The sequence below is a fragment of the Lissotriton helveticus genome, chromosome 3_2 (genome assembly GCF_964261635.1).
Source record: "Lissotriton helveticus chromosome 3_2, aLisHel1.1, whole genome shotgun sequence".
NCBI classification, from domain to species: Eukaryota; Metazoa; Chordata; class Amphibia; order Caudata; family Salamandridae; genus Lissotriton; species Lissotriton helveticus.
In genome coordinates this window covers 26,349,011-26,363,092 of record NC_136062.1, presented here as the reverse complement: position 1 = coordinate 26,363,092, position 14,082 = coordinate 26,349,011, and positions in this window count along the sequence as shown.

The following is a 14,082-nucleotide window of genomic DNA, read 5'->3' as shown; positions in this document are numbered from 1 at the left end:
GATAGAACCTGCATCCGCAGACAACACATCAAAAGAAGCCTAAAGAGCAAGATCCATGTTAAGTAAATAATCATCACTTATCCCATTCAACAGAAGCGGAAGGCAATAGTGCCAGGAGTGCAGCCTCAGAAGAGTACCTAGGTGCAGGAAACCTGAAGTCCAAGGAGCATCTGGCATTGGTGAAGGCTGCTCATAGTCTCCATCTTGCTGCAAAGAAAGCAGCTTCACATGTCAACAAAGCTGATTTGACCACAAAGAACGCACAAGCCGAGGTCACACTCAGAAGAGCACCACAGACAACACTGCACTCTCTGAATGAGCTGGAAGGACAGAGACCAGCGTTTGTTAAATTCCAGTAATATTGACTCTCCAAAATACTGCATCATGCTTTCATGACACAGAAGGACGTGTGGCAGTCCCATTTCCATATGGCCTCGCTGTAGGACATTCATTGCAGAGGAACAAAAATAGAACCAACGCACCAACAAGGAGCAATAAAACAAATGGAATGCCTCCAAAAATGCTTGAAAATAATGAATATTAAAAAAAGGGAATGGTGCGCCACACAAGAGAGGTATTTGTATGAGGCCAGAGGTGGGATGGACTATTAATCCCTCAGGGGGCTGTTTCTTCGCCAAGGCAGAACGGATTTTAATGCAGAGAACAACCCAGCGAGAGATTGTCCTTTTCTGCACTGCCTTTCCCTTCTTTGCTCCCACATATTTCACAAAGAGTTGGTTATCCACCTCAAACTTTTTTATGCGGTCAAAGTAGAACGACAACGCTTTTTAAGTCGGTGGAGACGCTCCTCTTCCTTAGAGGGATGTGGGGGAGCAAAGAAGGTAGGCAAAGTAATGGACTGACCCAGATGGAATGGGGTCACAATCTTTGGCAAGAATGATGCCCTGGTGCAAAGCACCACCTTGTCTGGAAAGGACATAAGATAAGGAGGCAAGCTGGATAACACCTGCAATTCACTCACCCTCCAGGCTGATGTAATGGCCACTAAGAAGGCTGTTTTGATGATCAATAGCCGGAGGGGACAATTGTGCAAAGGCTCTAAAGGAGATCAGATAAGTGAGGTCCAAATTAAGGTCCTATTGTGGCATAACAAATGGTGTAGGTGGAAATAAATGAAACAACCCTTTCAAAAATCTATTTCCAATAGGAGATTTAAAGAGGGAAGGCTGATCTGGCAGCCACAAAAGAGAAGACAGATCAGAAAGGTAACCCTTGAGAGTTGCCAGAGCAGAACCCTGCTGGGCAAGGGTAATAATGAACAAAAGGACAGTAGAAAGAGGAGCAGAAAGAGGGTCAACAGACCTTTCTGTACAGTAGAATACAAATCTGAAAGAAACACATAGTGATAGATTCCTTACCTTAGAATTACCCCCAGACGTCAGACTGGATCAGGATAGTCTTCGTCAGCAGTACCCCTGCGCGTCGGAAGGTGGCGTTGTGCAGCTCCGCATCTGTCGTTGGCATCGTGGTCGCCGAGATAACATTGCAGCAGCCACCCTCGCACTGACGACAGTTCTTTCTTTTTCCATGCCAGCAAGCGCAGGTCCGGAGAGAGTAGTACACCAAGTCATTTTTTGACTGTGTTTTTGAGTCTTTTTGTCTCTTTTTTTTTTAGTCGATCGACTCCTGGTATCGTAGGGATTTCTGGTTTCAAGTCTTGTGGGGACTGTCATCGGATGATGTCGGTGACGGACCAACACCGCGTGTGTCTCTACTGCCTGAGGCGTGACCACGACCCCAAGTCGTGCCCCGACTGCCGGGGAGTGGCGCCGAAGACATTGCAGGAGAGATGCAGAAAGTTGCTGGTGGTCCAGCAGTCAGCTCCACACGGCTCAAGGTCCCGGTACCGTGGGAGTTCGAGAGACCATCACCATTGTTCTTTTGGATCAGATTGTTCGCACTCTGGGTCAGGTAAGACGAAGCACAAGAAATCAAAGAAGCATCATAGCTCGACGACATCCCCTTGAACGACATAGCTGAAGGTGCGGGTGGTGCCTCCCCCGCAGCCTACGGTGTCGCCGTCAGCCTACCCAGCCTTTCCGGGTCCGTTGGTGACCCCAGCCCAGCCCAGCAGCAGGTCTTTTCTGTCAGCCATGGGCCGCCTCTTTGGGCCGGCTGGCACCTCAGACGCGCCTTCGGGCCCTGCGGGCCCGACTGGGGATCCTCACACTTCACTGTCGGCGGCTACTGCATCGCTGACGGCTCTGGCCCCGGCGCCGCAGGGTCCCCAAGAATCCAGGCCTGGATCCCGACCTCATTACACCTCCACCGACGTTGACCCCATGGCACCACCTCCGACGTCGCCTGTGGCACCGGACGATGCCACCCCCAGTTTCAGCCCCGACATGGACATGGACACGGAGCTGGAACGGCGTCGCTCGATGCCGATTCAACGCCGATGGGTCTTTCTACCCATATGTCCAGCCTCCTTATTTTTGACCTGTACATCAGCTTTCAGGGGAAGGGGAGGACTGGGAGGGGTCTGAGGACCCTCTCACAGCTCAGTGTGAGTATGACGCGGACGGGGCAGAGGAACTGGGGATGCCAGTGGTCTCGACACCTCTCCTGATCTTGGCATGCTCACAACTCCTACTGTGGCTACGGAGGAGGGTGTGCAGTGGTGTTATGCAGTGGTGTTGCTTAGGACGGCGGAGGCCCTCAACCTCCAACTCCCTACTATGGCCGTCAGGACTAACCTCCTGACAGAAGTGCTTCAGCCGGCGGCTAACTCTGCAGAGTCATTGCTTGCCTTTTAATGAGGCACTTTCTGACGTTCTCTTGGGCACCTGGTCCAGGTCCAACACAGGGGCTCCTGTGGATAGGAACGTGGCCCAACGCCATCGCCCGGCCCTGGGTGACCCCATTTTCCTCTCCCAGCACCCCACCCCTGAGAGCTGGGTTGTCCATGCCTCAACATCCCAGAGCGCATTCCCTACTGCACCCCCAGATAGGGAATTCAAAAGACTGGAACAATTTGGGAAGAAGATTTTTTCTTCTGCCAGTTCAGAGCTGCGGTCTGTGAACACTCCATGCCTCTTGGGCCGTTACTCCCACTCTGTGTGGGATATGGTGGCGCATGTGCTGCCTCAGTGTCCGGAGGAGGCGCGGACAGTGCTCTCAAAGGCTATTGCTGAGGGGAGAGATGCAGCCAAGTTCACAATACGATGTGGCCTTGACACCGCCGACTCACTGGGCAGAGCAATTTCCATGACAGTGGCACTCCGCCGCCATGCCTGGCTGAGGACTACTGGCTTCTCGGGGGATGTCCAGAACACCCTGATGGACATACCCTTTGATGGCATTCGCCTTTTTGGCATCAAGGCAGATAGCGCATTGGAGCGTTTTAAGGACTCACGGGCTATGCCCAAGGCCTCAGGCCTCTCGGCCACTCGCCCTCCTCCGCCTTCTGCTTTTCGCTCCTTTCGTGGCAAAGGAAGGGGCACCCCAGCACGCTTCAGAGCAACAGGCCTCGGCAGCAGCAGTCTCAGCGTGGCCACGGATGTGGGAACCGCAGAGGCGATTCAGGGGGCCAGCGGGCGGGTCAGTCCACTTCCACCCCGGCCACTACTACCCCAAAACATTCCTAATCCGGTCTTTCAGGCCCATCAAACGCCAGTGGTTGGCAGGATTCGCCATCACCTCCCCCACTGGTGCACCATCACTTCGGACAGGTGGGTTTTAGACATAGTCCGGAGGGGCTACTCCCTCCCCTTCAAGACTATCCCTCCACCCATGCCACAGCAGTACCACCGCACGTCGGGGGATCACTTGGCCATGGGGGTATTGAACAAGTTCCTGCGCCAGAAGTAGGACGTGGTTGTTATTCGCACTACTTTCTAGTGCCCAAGAAGGACAAGGGCCTGCGTCCTATCTTGGACCTCAGGGACGTCAATCGCTTCCTCCAGAAGGAGAAGTTCAAAATGCTGACTTTGGCTCAGGTCATGTCTGCTCTCGACCCTGGAGACTGGATGGAAGCGTTGGACTTGCAGGACGCATATTTCTACATTCCCGTCTTGCCGGCCCACTGGCGTTACCTGCGGTTCACGGTAGGCCATGAGCATTTTCAGTTTACCTTGCTCCCCTTTGGCCTTACCAGCGCCCCTCGGGGCAGTGGTCACAGCTCATTTGCGCAGATCAGGGGTTCCAGTCTTCCCCTATATTGATGAATGGCTGTTGGAGGCGGGCTCGCCCCAGGCAGTCGTTTCCCATCTCCAGACTACGGCCGACCTCCTGCATTTGCTGGGGTTCTCCCTCAATGTGCCGAAGTCACACCTGATTCCCTCTCAGAAGCTCCTCTTCATCAGAGCGGTTCTGGACACGGGACCGTTTCGGGCCTATCCTCCCGAATGGCGAGTCCAGGATATTCAGGCTATGATTCCGATCTTTCAGCCTCTATCCTAGGTTTCCGTCAGGTTGACCCTGAGGCTGCTGGGCCTCATGGCCTCCTGCATCTTGCTGGTCATTCATGCCAGATGGCAAATGCGGGCTCTGCTGTGGGACCTGAAGTCCCAGTGGACGCGGCATCAGGGGAACCTGCCCGATTACGTCCAGATCGCGGAGGGCGCTGCACAGCAGCTGCAGTGGTAGTACATCAACCGACATTGGTTCCAGGGCAGATCCCTTTCCCTTCCTCAACAGGAACACAGAGTGGTGAGGGACACGTCCCTCCTGGGATGGGGGGGCCACATGGGAGAGGCGGAGATCAGAGGCCGCTGGTCTTCGGCGGAGTCCAAGCTCCATGTCAACCTTCTGGAGCTTCGAGCGATCAGACTTGCACTGAAGGCATTCCTTCCCACTGTCATAGGGAAGGTGGTGCAGGTGTTTACAGACAACACCTCTGCCATGTGGTACTGCAACAAACAGGGGTGGAGTCGTGGACTATATCAGGAGGCTCTGTGCCGCTGGACATGGCTTGAACAGCAGGGCATTTCCCTGGTGGTTCAGCACCTGGCAGGTTTACTGAATGTCCGCCGCAGGTGCATGATGGATCACGAATGGCGTCTTAACTCGGTCGTGGCGCAAGGTCTCTTTCAACAGTGGGGAGAGACTTGGTTAGATCTATTTGCCACCAAAGAGAACGGGCAATGTCAGTAGTTCTGCGCTTTGGCATTTCCAAGGCGGCGCTCGATAAGCGAAGCTTTTCGTCGCGAGTGGAGTTGCGGTCTGTTGTATGCCTTTCCACCTATACCACTTCTGCCCAGAGTGCTTAAGAAGATCAGGCGCGACCAGCCCCAAGTCATTCTTTTGGCGCCGTACTAGGCTCGAAGAGTTTGGTATCCCGAGCTACTCAGTATGACAATAGATCCCCCGATCCGACTGCCTCTTCGGGAGGATCTTCTGTCGCAGCAGCAGGGAACGGTCCTCCACCCGAACGTGTCCAGCCTCCACCTCTTTGCGTGTTGTCATTCTGGCAGCCAGGCGTCCCTCCAGTAAGTTAGTATATGCCTGCAGTGGAACAAATTTGTGGGTGGTGCACAGAAAAGGCTGTGAATCCCCTTTCTGCCCCTCTTTCAGAAGTTCTTCTATTTCTTCTTTTCTTGGACCAGCGGGGCTCTGCTCTGGGCACTATCAAGGGCTACCTTTCTGCTATTTCAGCCTTTCTCAGGCTTCCTCATCAGCCGTCTCTTTTCAAGTCCGCTGTTGTAAATAGATTTCTCAAAGACATTACTCATCTTTTTCCTCCTATTCCTTTCGTAATGCCACAGTGGAACTTGAATCTGGTTCTTACATATCTAATGTGCGCTCCCTTTGGGCCTCTGCACAATTGTCTTCTTCGTCTGCTGACCTTGAAGACTGTTTTCCTGGTTGCCATCACCTCTGCTAGGAGAGTGAGTGAGCTCCAGGCTCTTTCTTGTAAGCCTCCCGTTCTATCTGTCCATCCGGACAAGGTTGTGCTCAGGACACGTCCATCCTTTCTGCCGAAGGTTGTCACTGCCTTTCACATTGTACAGACCATCACCTTGCCCACCTTCTTTCTGCCTCCGCATCCGAGGCTCCACCGTCTGGACCCCAAACGTGCGCTCTCATTTTATTTGAATAGCACACAACAGTTCCTGGTGGGTGTCCAGCTCTTTGTTGGCTGCGTTGGCGCCAAAAAAGGTCGGGCAGTACACAAACGGATTATCTCCCGATAGGTCGTCTTGTGTATTAAAGCCTGTTATTCTCTGGCTAAAATGGAAGCTCCGTTGGGGCTGTGTGCCCATTCCTCCAGGGCGACTGTAGCCACTACAGTATTCGGACGTGGTGTCCCCCTGCAAGACATCTGTCAGGCAACTACGTGGGTCTTGCTGCACACTTTTACTAAGCACTACTGCCTGGACAGCCAGGTCCAGAGAGACAGCTTCTTTGGCCTTTCTGTTCTCCGAGACTTCCTGGTTTGATCTTGGTTCGCAGACCCACCACCGGGGGTGGTATTGCTGGGGTATCTATTCTAAGTGTTTCAACAACAGGAGAGGTAGGGCTAGGAGTCACTCCTCTTCCCCTGATAAACACTATTAAACAACAAAAGAGTGCCTAACGGGCGCAAAATAAATGATAAGGTAGAATAAGTGGAATTGGCGACCAGAGACAAGCTGGTAGGAAAAAGAAGGGTGTGTGATTGGTGGAAAAAACCTTTGTTTTTTTAAAAGAACCCTCACTCACCAACCTGCTTCATCATCGGGTTCCCAACAGGGAGACCGAATGTCTCTCCGGTGTGCACAACGCCTGAATTACAGCGGAGCTGGTTGTTTTGGACTTGTGAGGTAGTGCCCAGGAAAGTGAATAGTGATTTAAAAGATGGCGGGCTGTTCCCAGAACCAATTTTAATAAAGGGCCAGCCAGCGATCATTAAAAACAGGTGAATCGGACATTAAATGGTTATAAACTTGAACCAAATGTATCCTAATTGAGAAGTGAAGAGGTCGACATGTTTCTGCTCTTAAATGCTAATTCAGCAAAGCTTTCTTCAGGACAAAGAGAAACCCCCGGCGGTATATGCACGCTAAGGCGTACCCTAACCTGGGGGATGTGTAAGTGTGATGGTAAAACTCACGGTTCTACCCGTATGGGCTCTCCTGGTAATTCCAAGGGCCCCGAATCTGGAAGAGAAAATTTGCACAAACAACAAAATATCAATTCATTCATGTCATTTACTTAACAAAAGCATTGTAAGGTGTAAAGCCATCCATAAACCATTAGCCGTGGGTTATACATGCAAAACACCATTAACACCCATCCGTGCCTGTTCAGATAAGGTAAGGCACTGGTACTGCACTGGTGAACCAAAATCTTATCACGTGATTTAAGATAAAAATTGGCAATGATGAACCAAACTTTTGTCACGTGATTAGCACCAAGGATTATAATTCATCCAAGTCACGCATATTAAGGTGTGCATATTATTTGCTTGGTCGATAATTACTCTCATCGGTTGCACCAATTGAATTTAACTGTGCCCCTCTTCTGAGATAAAATAACAGTAGTGTTGACCCCGTATAGGTTAAAACTACACCACACTCCTCTCACAGGAAAATGTGGCCACCGTAACATGGGAGAAAAACTGGCATAAGAGTAAGACACTCACTTATAAAATAAGTATGCTTTACTCCTTGGGATCCGCGGCAAGGGTATTCTTCACGCCAAGGCAGTTCTTAACATAAAGCAGAGTGGAAAATCACGCTGTGTCTTTTAAAGCGTAAGCGTGTTATTTACACAAGCAGCGAGCGGGTCACCAGGAAAGCCTAAGGATCTCCTACAGTCTTCCGATAGAGAATCACTTACTTGTGACCCGGCGACTCCCCTCCAGCAACCTGTTCCATGCACTTCCGCGGCCAGAATATTACTGGACCGGCGGAACGTGGAAGTAGAAGTACCGGAGAGGAGATCACGGCGTGACGTGTATGTTTAAAGAGATATACTCTCAATTTAATGTTTGAGAACTTTATCGGCTAGTGGGCAGCAGGCAAATTTACATATTTTAGTCTGATAAGGTGGCGCATTGACTAGAGATGGGGTAAAAAAATGTGCACACTCCCTCTTTGATGTGATGGCATATAAGGGCCGTATTTAAAGAGGTATACTCTCAATTTCATGCTTGAAAACGTTATCGGCAAAGTGGACAGTGGGCAAATTGACACATTATAGTCTGATAAGGTGGCGTATTGACAAATGATAGGGTAATAAATGCGCACACTCCCTCTTTGATGTGATGGCATAAGATGGTCGTATTTTCTACACAACAACATGGTCACTAATCATAACGGTACAGAGAGTCTCTTAATGACCAGTAACGTGAATAAGAACCCCCTTGGCTGTGCTCAAGAGATATTTGTCTGTGTTCATTGTGTATGAGCCGGATATAGACAAAAGGCAAAAGGAAATGAAGGGACCAAGCTCGTGTTATTAGACAACTAAACCGGATCTTATGTGGTTTTTGAGAAATAACTACTAATAAATCCACGTCTCATCACTGTGCCCCATGGGATGTCATCATTAAGCCCATAAAGGTGGGTGGAAAGGCGAAATATCCACCACTGTTTCTTTTCAAAAAGTCCTCCTTGCGATCCTGCATTTGGATGGAGTTGCTCAATTGTTGCAATTGCCATTGTTTCCCTGGTTCCAAATTCAAAACTTTCGTGGTGGTGGTTAAGTGACACACATTGTAACCCCTGCAAGGGAAATGCCCAGTGACCGGGGGGGAGGCACCAGGCAATCAGTACGGTTTGTTCCTCTTCTCTTCGTTGGTTCCTAGGGCGTGTATGTACCAGGGAGTCTTTCAAGCTCCTCGCCCGTTTATAAGAGAAAAGCGGTTTGTCCCAATCATGTTTATTGCTTTTAAGAATATTCCAATGCTTGTTAATGCATCGGTCAGTTCACCGTCAATAGCGTGGGAAGCCTATAAGACTGCCCTTAGAGGGCAAGCAATAGCATCTATCACGGGGCACAGACGAGCAAAGCAGAAAGAACTATTAGATTTAGAGATAGAACTGCATGCAGCCGAAACAGACCACTCAACAGACCCCACACCGGATTCGGCACACATTCTGCACCTCAGACAACAAAGATACAGAGATTACTTACGAAATAAAACAGTGGCTAATCTTGCAGCAACACGGCATAAAATATATGACGTAGGGGACAAGGCGGGGAAACTGCTGGCTTGGCTAGATGGGCGTGAGAATAGCACGAGGGGAATACGGCAAATACGGATGGCAGAGGGGCGCCTCACAACAGACCCCGGGGACATAGTAGGCACACTGGCAGAATATTTTCGAGAGGTTTACACACCGACATTGGACATGTCAGAGGCTGAGGTGGCAGCGTCGTTAATAAATATAGAAATGCCCACACTGACGCAGGAGGCTTCCCTGGAAATGGAGGGAGATCTTACGGACGAAGAGTTGCAAGTAGCAATCCATTCGCTGCAGTCAGGCAAATCACTGGGATCCCCATAGAATGGTATAAACAGATGGCAGAGACTGTCTGCCCGCATTTATTGGTGATGTACAACGACAGCCTTGAGAAGGGCAAACTACCGCTAGACCAACGAATAGCCACAATAGTGGCAATTCCAAAACCCAGTAAGCCCCCGTCCGAATGCACCTCCTACCGCCCAATATCTCTGCTAAATGCAGAGGTTAAAATTTTAGCTAAACTATTAGCCAACAGATTGATGACACATTTACCACACTTAATTCACCCGGACCAATCTGGCTTCATGCCAAATAGAAACACCGCACTAAACCTCAGACGCCTACACGGAGCGCTGACCAAAGCGCCGTCCCTGTCCGAGCCGGCAGTTGTCTTGTCCCTAGATGCGAAGATGGCCCTTTGACATGGTAGAATGGCAGTACCTCTTTGCGGTCCTTCCGCATCTGGGATTTGGCCCTAAATTTTGTGCATGGATCCGCCTCCTATATACGGGGCCTCAAGCTTGTGTAACGGCTAACGGACACCTATCAGGCGAGATACCATTGGTGAGAGGGACGCGCCAGGGATGCCCCCTGTCACCACTCCTATTCGCACTGGTGCTGGAGCCCCTGGCGACGCTTATTAGAGGTGCTCCATTACTAAAAGGAATCCGATGGAGGGAGGGATTGGAAGACCGTCTCTCCTTATACGCTGATGACATACTGGTATACCTCACAGATCCGGAACACTCTATACCGGAACTCCTTGACATATGTGATAACTTCGGGAAGGTGTCACAGTACACAATAATCTGGTCCAAATCGGTCTTATATATACTGAGGGGGCCCGCACCGCAGCTCTCTACTGATTGCCCGCTTGTAGTCGTAAGGGATTCATTTAAATATTTAGGTATACATATCACAACCGATGTTACAGATTTCTTCTCCAAAAACATGACGCCCCCTATGGAGCGCTTACGGAGAGACGTGATACATTGGGCATCCCTGCCCCTGACACTCCTGGGTAAAGCGGCGTTGTACAAGATGATGGCCCTGCCCCGCTTTCTCTATGTCCTTGATAACACGCCCTTTCCAGTCCCGCCCCGATACTTTAAACAGATAGCTGCACAGGTGTCCGTACTTCTCTGGGGTAGCAGTCGGGCAGGAATTGCGCAAGCAAAATGACATAGAAGTTGGTATGATGGTGGGATAGAGCTCCCCGACATACAGTTGTACTACTGGGCAGCACACCTCAAGGTCATTAACCAATGGACACATGCACCACAGGATGACCCAGCATACAGGGCAGATAGGGCCCAACTGGGAACGAATAATATGCTCGCAATCCTATATGACAAAGGGCAGGCGATGAAACTGGAGGGTCCCACAAAACATACGGCCATGGTATGGCATACAGCACAGATGCGGTTGGGATGGAGGGGGATCATTACCAAACTTACCCCGCTTTGGGACACTAGACAATTGGGACAGCTGCGAAATAGCAGTGGGACAACATAGGCATCTCCACGGTGGGGGATTTGTGGGACGGAGGGATTGTAGTGCCATTTGCCCAACTCCAGCAACAATACGAATTGGGCCCGACTGAGGCTTTCAGGTACACACAAATACGGCATGCATTGCTGGCGGTGCCCCCATAAGATACTGAAGTCCCCGAAGCTTCCCCATTGGAGGACCGACTGCTTACTGACCACATGCCGAAACATGCCACATCCTTCACATACAGAAAACTGATCAACAATCTGCCAGACCCAACAGTTTCCCCGTAGAGAAACCCAACAGTTTCTCTACGGGGCAAATGGGTGACAGACATGGGGGACGTAGATGACACAGAATGGCAGGAAGCCCTGGCTTCGCCCAAGGAGGTAGGAATCCCCGCAAGGCTTCGGTTAGTGCAGCTTAAGATCCTACACAGAGTATACTATACTAGGACCACACTACATAAAATAAGGAGGGCACAGCATCCATATTGCCTCAGAGGGTGTGGGGAAGAGAGTTCTTTTATACATACAATATGGGACTGTTCAGCATTAGCGGATTACTGGTGAAAGGTACTACGAACAATATCACAGGCGGTGGGAGTGTCACTTCTACCAGAACCGCGCACATGCTTACTCAACATATGGGAGCCTAATGATCTCACACGTCATGGACAAACATGGGTCACCCTGGGACTCATGGTAGCGAAACGAAACATAGCACAGAAGTGGGGTGCAGTAGAACTGTCTTCGCTGGAGACCTGGTGTAGAGACATGGATCTCACTATGGTGGCTGAAAGGACAGTTTATACAAATCGGAGATGCCCCCGGAAATGGACTAAAATATGGGCCGCTTGGAATGCATACCGGGGAGACATCTGTGACCCAATACCCGAATCTGACTAAGACTAGTATTGACTTCATATTAGAAATGTATCTGGAAATGTGTAACCTAACTGTAATGTGTGATTATTTGTATTCTGTCATTACTGCCTATGTGTTGAATGAAAACAATAAAAATAGTTTTTAAAAAAAAGAAAAAGTATGAGAGGCATACATGGCTCAACAACTGCCCCTGAGTTTAACAAACTAAACGTGGTTATTACCTCTACAAATTACAATATCTATCGCCCTCACTCTATCTATCTATCACCCTCACTCTATCTATCTGTCGCCCTCACTCTATCGCCCTCACTCTATCTATCTATCGCCCTCACTCTATCTATCTATCTATCGCCATCACTCTATCTGTCTATCTATCTCCCTCACTCTATCTAGCTATATATTGCCCTCACTCTATCTATTTATCTATCTATCTATCGATCGCATCACTCTGTCTGTCTATCTATTTATCGCTCTATCTATCTATCGCCCTCCCTCTATCTATCGCACTCACTCTATCTATCGCATCACCACAGCATCACTCAGCACCACCACAGCATCACTAGCATCACTGAACGCCACAGCATCACTCGTCGCCACAACATCACTCAGCGCCACCACAGCATCAATCTGTGCAACCATTCAACAACAACTGGTTCAAATATGTTCTCTTAATGTTTCAAGCTTCATTACAAATGTCACAAAAAGATGTTAATATTTCACTTCTGTTCTTGGATTTTCGTCACAATAAAATACACTGAACATAAAAGACACAGCGTGATTTTCCACTCTGCTTTATGTTAAGAACTGCCTCGGCGTAAAGAGTACCCCTGCTACGGATCCCAAGAAGTAAAGCATACCTATTTTGTAAGTGAGTGTCTTACTCTTATGTCAGTTTTTCTCCCATGTTACGGTGGCCGCATTTTCCTGTGAGAGGAGTGTGGCGTAGTTTTAACCTATACGGGGTCAACACTACTGTTATTTTACCTCAGACGAGGGGCACAGTTAAATTCAATTGGTGCAACCGATGATAGTAATTATCGACCAAGCAAATAATATGCATGCCTTAATATGTGTGACTTGGATGAATTATAATCCTTGGCGCTAATCACGTGACAAACGTTTGGTTTATTATTGCCAATTTTTATCTTAAATCACGTGATAAGATTTTGGTTCACCAGTGCAGTACCAGTGCCTTACCTTATCTGAACAGGCACGGATGGGTGTTAATGGTGTTTTGCATGTATAAACCACCGCTAATGGTTTATGGATGACTTTACACCTCACAAGGCTTTTGTTAAGTAAATGACATGAATGAATTAATATTTTGTTTGTGCACATTTTCTCTTCCAGATTCAGGGCCCTTGGAATTACCGGGAGAGCCCATACTGGTAGAACTGTGAGTTTTACCATCACACTTACACATCCCCCAGGTTAGGGTATGCGTTAGCGTGCATATACCTCCGGGGGTTTCTCTTGGTCCTGATGAAAGCTTTGCTGAATTAGCATTTAAGAGAAGAAACATGTCGACCTTTTCACTTCTCATTAGGATACATTTGGTTCAAGTTTATAACCATTTAGTGTCCGATTCACCTGTTTTTAATGATCGCTGGCTGGCCCTTTATTAAAATTGGTTCTGGGAACAGCCCGCCATCTTTTAAATCACTATTCACTTTTCTGGGCACTACCCCACAAGTCCAAAAAAAACAGTTCCGCTGTAATTCAGGCGTTGTAGCACTCCAGGGATGCATTCGGTCTCCCTGGTGGGAACCCGATGATGAAGCATGTTACCAACCAGGTTGGTGAGTGAGGGTTCTTTAAAAAACAAAGGTTTTTTCCACCAATCACACACCCTTCTTTTTCCTCCCAGCTTGTATCTGGTCACAAATTCCAGTGATTCTACTTTATCATTTATTTTGCGCCGTTAGTCACTCTTTTGTTGTTTAATAGTATCTATTCTAAGGTCAGGAATCTGTAACTAGCTGTTTCTTTCAGATGAACAAGTTACTTACCTTCGGTAACAATATATCTGTAAGAAACATTAGTAGTGATAGATTCCTTACCGCCCCACCCACCCTTCCCATTCTGAAAACTAATTTCTAGGGTTACTCCAGTATTGGAACTTCCATAGATTCCCATAGCTTGTATCATTCCCCGTCGTCGATATGGAAGTCTCTGTAAATAAAAAATAACATAGCAATAGGTACAAAAGAGAAAGAAAAGGCCTAGGCCTCATCTCATTTTGTAGCATATCCACCTCTTTTTGCAAAAGAGACCAAAATAATGCAACAACC